This window comes from Pseudophryne corroboree, chromosome 4 (assembly GCF_028390025.1).
Source record: "Pseudophryne corroboree isolate aPseCor3 chromosome 4, aPseCor3.hap2, whole genome shotgun sequence".
In the NCBI taxonomy this organism is placed as follows: domain Eukaryota; kingdom Metazoa; phylum Chordata; class Amphibia; order Anura; family Myobatrachidae; genus Pseudophryne; species Pseudophryne corroboree.
Genome location: NC_086447.1, coordinates 175,535,476 through 175,542,388, shown reverse-complemented (window position 1 = coordinate 175,542,388; position 6,913 = coordinate 175,535,476). Strand labels below are relative to the sequence as shown.

The 6,913-nt window shown below is 44.5% G+C and overlaps 1 long non-coding RNA gene across 1 annotated transcript; it reads right to left on the bottom strand.

The window, feature by feature from the left end:
• Positions 1 to 4,770: 4,770 nt before the first annotated feature.
• LOC134911220 (uncharacterized) lies at positions 4,771 to 6,583 on the bottom strand. The gene is made up of 3 exons (XR_010176410.1): positions 6,416 to 6,583; positions 6,128 to 6,340; positions 4,771 to 5,505 (listed from the first exon to the last, which is right to left on the bottom strand). It is a non-coding gene; the product is annotated as an uncharacterized LOC134911220 (long non-coding RNA).
• Positions 6,584 to 6,913: the final 330 nt, after the last annotated feature.

Below are 6,913 nucleotides of genomic sequence, written 5' to 3'. Positions count from 1 at the left end.
GAATACTTATGTACATGTGATTTCTTAGTTTTTTATTTTTAATAAATTTACAAAAATCTAAAAAAATATTTTTTCACGTTGTCATTATGGGGTATTGTGTGTACAATTTTGAGGAAAAAAATTAATTTATTCCATTTTGGAATAAGGCTGTAACATAACAAAATGTGGAAAAAGTGAAGCGCAGTGAATACTTTCTGGATGCACTGTATATTCCAACTTTAGGAAATGGAAAATCAGCTGCTCCTAGATAAAAGAAAGGTGTGTCAGAGGATCCTATAATTACCAATTCCAAGTGCTGTACATGCAGAAATAAATAATTCAGTTTAATGGAGGGACATTTTGGCAGTAGGTACTGCACTACACTATCTTGCGTTCCTAAAGACAATAATCAAAGAATCAAAGAGGACAAAACATAACTATAATAGACAGTGAAGCAAGTAGAAAAAAATTCTTAGTGGTACTGTGTGTGTGTCAAAAAGTGGGTATGGCCACATGCCACACAGGGCATGGGCAATACAAAGGGGGGGGGGGGGTGATCCACATATGGGTGCCAGATATACATATGCCCACACAGTGCCAGATATGACCCCACAGTGCCAGATATGCTCCCACAATGCCAGATACACATATGCCCCAAAGAGCCAGATACACAAAAGCCACCACCCACAGTGCCAGATGTGCCTCCCACCCACAGTGCAAGATATGCAAATGCCCCCACAGTGCCAGATATACCCCCACAGTGCCAGATATGCTCCTACAGTGCCAGATACACAAATGCCCCCACGGTGCTAGATATACCCCCACAGTGCCAGATATGCTCCTACAGTGCCAGATACACAAATGCCTCCACAGTGCCAGATACACATATGCCCCACAGTGCCAGATACACATATGAACCACAGTGCCAGATACACAAATGCTCCCACAGTGCCAGATATACCCCCACAGTGCCAGATATGCTCCTACAGTGACAGATATACAAATGCCCCCACAGTGCCAGATACATATATGCCCCACAGTGCCAAATACATATATGCCCCACAGTGTCAGATACACAAATGCCCCACAGTGCCAGATGCACAAATGCCCCCACAGTGCTAGATATACCCCCACAGTGCTAGATATGCTCCTACAGTGCCAGATACACAAATGCCTCCACAGTGGCAGATACACATATGCCCCACAGTGCCAGATACACATATGAACCACAGTGCCAGATACACAAATGCCCCCACAGTGCCAGATATACCGCCACAGTGCCAGATATGCTCCTACAGTGCCAGATATACAAATGACCCCACAGTCCAGATACACATATGCCCCACAGTGCCAAATACATATATGCCACACAGTGTCAGATACACAAATGCCTCACATTGCCAGATACACAAATGCCACCACCCACAGTGCCAGATATGCTCCCACCTACAGTGCAAGTTACGCAAATGCCCCCACAGTTCATATCCCCCACTCCCTCCGCTCACCGCACCATTGTTGCTGTGGGAGGGAAGGAGAGCGCAGCGAGCAGCTCTCCTGCCCCCTCAGTGTCAGTCCGGAGTCTGGCGGCGGATATCTCAAATGAGGCACCGGTCCGTTAGCCAATCAGAGCTCGTGTATCGGCAGCCTTTCAGGAGCTGCGGCCAGTGGCGCAGAGAGAGGGGGGGAGAGGGTACAAATTACCTGGGCCCAGGTCTTATGGAGGGGCCCAGTGGGGGCCCAGACCTCCTGTAATTAAGCCTTGCCCCTTGAAAAGTACCTGGGCCCATGCAGGCTCCCTACTGCCCTGGCTGGAAGGCATGCCATGCTCCTGTGAGTGGATACTTCTCATTTGCTAGACACGCCCCAAAGAGGTGTGGCTATGCCCCCAGCATGCTGTGGTCACACCCTTTCCAAGGGGGCTGGGGGGCCCAGGAAGTTGTTGTACCAGGGCCCAGGATTTCTCTTGGCAGCCCTGGCTGCGGCTGCAGGTCCACGAGCTCTGATTGGCTACCGGATCTGCGTCTCATTTGAGATACCCACCACCGCCGGACTCTAGACTTAGCACTGAGGGACAGGAGAGGTGCTCGCTGCGCTCTCCTCCCCTCACACAGCAGCGTCTGCAAGCATAGCGGTCGGCTCGGCGGTAGTACCGACTTGCAATATATTACCGCCAATGTACTTGCAGCACTGGTAATAGAGAAGCTTCCTGTCCAGTCTTCTGTTGATGGCAAAATTGCAGGCTCCAACAGACACCACTTGAAGTGTGTGCATAGAAGGGCAGTAGCAATGTTGACTCAGCATTATGGAAATAGAGCTTATGTGCCTGCTCAATATTAATATTCAATTTAAATATTCTTAAACACCTTCCAAACTTTTGTTAAGGCCCATACACACGGTGAGATTCGGGCTCAGCCCGATTCTCACTATGCGACAGGGGCTAGGTCGGCATCGCAAGCACATAATGAGTTTGCTTGTAATACTGACTATGTCAATTGTGACTATCTCTTCTATAGAGATAGTCAAAATTGACTTGCCTGCACAGTCTATCTAGATTTGCGATGCCGACTGCGCGGGACTGCGCATCGGCATCGAATCGGGATCGCAAATTGACTTTCACCTTGTGATCTGCACTAACTTTTCTTACGATTATGACTATATAGTCAAAATCGTAAGAAAACATCTCACCGTATGTACACACCATTAGGGCATTTGTATTCTGTTTTATTAATTACTTTACACAATGTAGTTTTAAGAAAATATTTTTGTGTATCAAGATACTGTATACTAAATAAGGTATTTGTGGGTTGAAATATGAACACTGTTGGGGATATTTACTAAGGTCCCGATTTTGACCGAGATGCCGTTTTTTCTTCAAAGTGTCATCTCGGTAATTTACTAAACTCAAATCATGGCAGTGATGAGGACATTCGTATTTTTTGGGAAGTCCAAGTAAAAAATTAGGAATGAATACACCATCGGTCAAAACGCGCCTGTTTAGATATGAATCTCGGTCATTTACTAACCATTCGTAATTGTAATGTCTGCCGTGAAAATGCATTTGCGGCCGTGAAAAATTACAAATCGTAAAAAAGTCCTAAAAAAAAACAGACCTGCTTTTGAAAAGCGTGTTTACATGTGTACTCAATTATCCATTACTCACACCTGAATTTTTGGCCCTATAAAAGTGTCCCAGGCACATTTTGAAATTCTCTCACTCTGAAATGGCGGCTGTGGTGTGTGCTAATGACTTTCTGTTTGCTGTGGGATACCTGAGACTGCTCCATGAGGCTTCCAGAAATCAGGGCCAGGTAAGTGAACATGGCCAGCAGGTTGTCCAGGTGCCGCGGAGGCTGCGCCAGCCACGTTTTTTAAGGGGTCGTTTAAACTTAAACGCATTGTCTGATGATAGGGTCATACAGATGTTCCGCCTAAATAGAAACAACATTTTCCGCCTGTATGACCTTGTCAAACTGGGACTAGACCCTGAGACAGCACGCTCTCGCTCTGTCTCAGGCCTGCACAAACTCCTGGCTGTGTTACACTTTATGGCTACTGGGAGCTTCCAGGCTGTGGCAGGCGACGTTATTGGTATCTTGCAGCCAACCTTTTCAAAATATTTGAATCAGGTGAGTTGAAAAATACATACACGTTTATGTCTAAGTGTTGCTTCTGTAAGCTCTTACAACACAGTATTGTATAGAATACATAACATGACACTCACCTTAGATTGTTTACTGTCCACTCAGGTTTTGGATGTCTTGGATCCACATATTAATGCCTCAATCTGCTTCCCTACCCAGGAGTCGGAGTGGCGTGCTGTCAGGGTAGCTTTCTATGAGCTTGCTGGCATGCCCAATGTGCTGGGGGCCATAGATTGCACACACGTTCAGCTGAGACCACCTAGGGGCCGTCAATATATATATACCAACAGACATATGGCCCAATCCATTAATGTCCAGGTGGTTTGTGATGCAAAACTAAAAATTATGAGTGTGGTTGCAGGTTACCCTGGTGGCTGCCATGACTCCTTCATCCTCAGTCAGTCATCGCTCTTCGATAAATTTGAGGACGGACAAATGCCTGATGGCTGGCTGCTGGGTATGTTCCAAATGTGTTGTGTGTATGTCTTTTAACTACAAACTCCATTTTTGTATAGGGTAATTAATAATCATACACATGTACTAATGTTGCCTATATATGTTTTTCAGGTGATGGTGGTTATGGCTGCTTCTCTTGGCTCCTTACTCCATTGTCCCAACCTGATTCTCCTGCTGAACACAGTTACAATCACGCACATAAGGCTACGCAGAATGTGATAGAAAGATGTTTTGGTGTGCTGAAATCACGGTTTCGGTGTCTGGATAAATCTGCTGGCCTTTTGTTGTATAGTCCCTCAAAGGTGACTAGGATTGTGTTCTGCTGCTGTTTTCTCCATAATCTGTGTTTGAATCAACATCTGGCACATGATGAGGGAGAAAGCAGTCAGCAAGCAGAGGAGTTAGAAACATCTGGTGACAGTGTGAGTACAGATGTAGGGAGGCAGGTAAGGCAAGAAGTGATTCAGCGGTATTTTACTGGTAAGTTTTTGTTGGATGTAATTAACCTTGACTAAACACTTTGCAATACATTTTTGTAAGTGTGATTGTGTGTTTTCTTACTTAATGTTTGTTGTTTATAGTGGTGTGTACATTGTAGTTAGTTTTTGATATAAATACATTGTAATTCATTACCCCAGAAAAACATACATACATACATAGCGTCTTCTACAATGTTTGACACGGACACTGGAAGTTGTGTGATTTAAAGATTCAAATTTTTATTGTGTTACACAAAAGTTTTTATTTTTTTATTTTTTTCGCTTGTGTGTGCTGGGTGCCGTGCTTTGTGCTGGCTCACTGGCACGTGTTCGGGAGGATCGACGAACAGGGGAGGTTACTGGCGTTTGGCTAGGGGTCGTGGTTCCTGAGCTGGAGCTCACTTGTTGTGCTGCCATCAAAGAGATGTTCTGGCTTAAATTATGGATGCTGGCATTCAGTTGGTTGTTGGTTGCAGTGTGGCTGGCCACAATCCTGGACAATGACTCATTCACAACCTGATTGTGTTGTATCAGTTGGATGAGTGTTTGCTGCTGGCGTTGTTGCTCATCAATGATGCGCGTCAAATGAGCCAGCATTTGATTGTTGTCGGCCCGAATTTGATCCATAGAAGTGGCTATTCTACCTACTTGGACAATCAGTCTGCCCGAGTTGCGACTAATGCGCGGCAGATGATGGGGCAGACTGGCAAGGTGTTGGGTGTGGGCGGTCAGGCAGGCATTGTTTTGGGTCTGTTGGGTAGTCCAACTGGACCAAAAGTCATCGGGTACTTGTTGCTGGGGTGGAGCTTGGAGCAGTTGTGGAGTAATGGAGGCTTGGGGGATATCCTGCGGCTGGGTTGGCTGGGTCGGGACAACGGGTGTTAGGTTTAGTGTGTAGGTGGCCTGTTGGTATTGTTCCTGCTGGCCAACGTCGGGCATCAAGGTTGGTTCTGTATGGGGTGGGCAACATGCACTGTTTCCTTTCCACATAATATATTTGGTTGGCCTAAACATTTCAAAATGAATTATACTGCATTCTTTTTGTTTTTTTAATTGTGTTTTTCTAAACGAGGAATATTTTGTTTCAAAACACATATATCCCATCACATGCGTGCACATAGACTGACTGCCGGAATCCTCACCTAACTACCTCCCCTCTACAGCATTACAGTGTTCTGTCACCTCCCCTGTCCAGGATATAGACTGCTCACCTGGATGGTCCAGAGGAGCGGATCAAGTAAGCAGTCTACCTCCAGGACAGGGGAGGTGTGTGAACACTATAATGGTGTTCAGGGGGTGGTGGTGGGTTTTTTTTCGGTGAGTAATTTGCAGTTTTTTTTCTGTGCACGTGTGTGTACTAAATTTATTACGATGGCTGTTCAATTTTAAATGTGATGTTGCCCATAGCAACCAATAAGATTTATAAAATTTATGCATTTGCACCTTCAAAAAGTTAATACGTGAAATCTGATTGGTTGTTATGGCAAACATGTAATCTCAACTACAACTCACATCATAGTAACTGTACTGTGTAGATTATTTTGTATGTGTTTATTGTAAGTTTTTACTCACCAGATAACTGAGGTGATCGAGGCTCATCACTTTGTGGACTAGCCAATAGTGCTTGTGGTGGCTGGGGTGAGACTGCGGAGATGCGCCGCCTGGGTGGGGAAGATGGAGCCGCAGATTCGGATTCAAGACGCCGTGTCTTACTTGGCCTCCTGGGTAAGGTAGCCGAGCCCTGTGATGGGCGCCTTAGAGGAGGTCGGCTTACAGAAGTAGAACCTATGTGAATATATAAACATTAATATTTTGTACTTCTATGTGTTTGCAGAATATGTGACTACAGTGAATTCTTACCTGCAATCCCAGCATCCTCATCAGTTGGCTGGGGCCTGTCTGGGCGGCTGGTCTGGCGTACTGTTGAAAAAGTGTTAACAACATTATTACCATACTTGTAAAAAACATTGATAACTGCAAAACCTTAGTGTACTGTAACCATCTTGTACGTATTGTAAAGTAAACTAATTTCTGGTTAAGATCTTCGTGATTACTTAATTTGGTTTATCTATAAAAATGAACATGGTGTTGCACTAAATAAAACAGTAACATTGATGAATTGTGTGCAAGATATTGCAGAGTTTGATTACTTGCAACTTAAACCAAACTTTATTCTAAATAAAAATACTTAAAAAAACACACACACAAATCATACCAAGCTGCTATTAGATACAACAGCTATGGGCAAGAAATATCTCATATTAAGTATTGGAACTACACATACCAGCATGCACTGCACCTGAGTTTGCATTCAATAAAAAAAAAAAAACAGCCAAGGCATGATGGGAAATGCAGTTT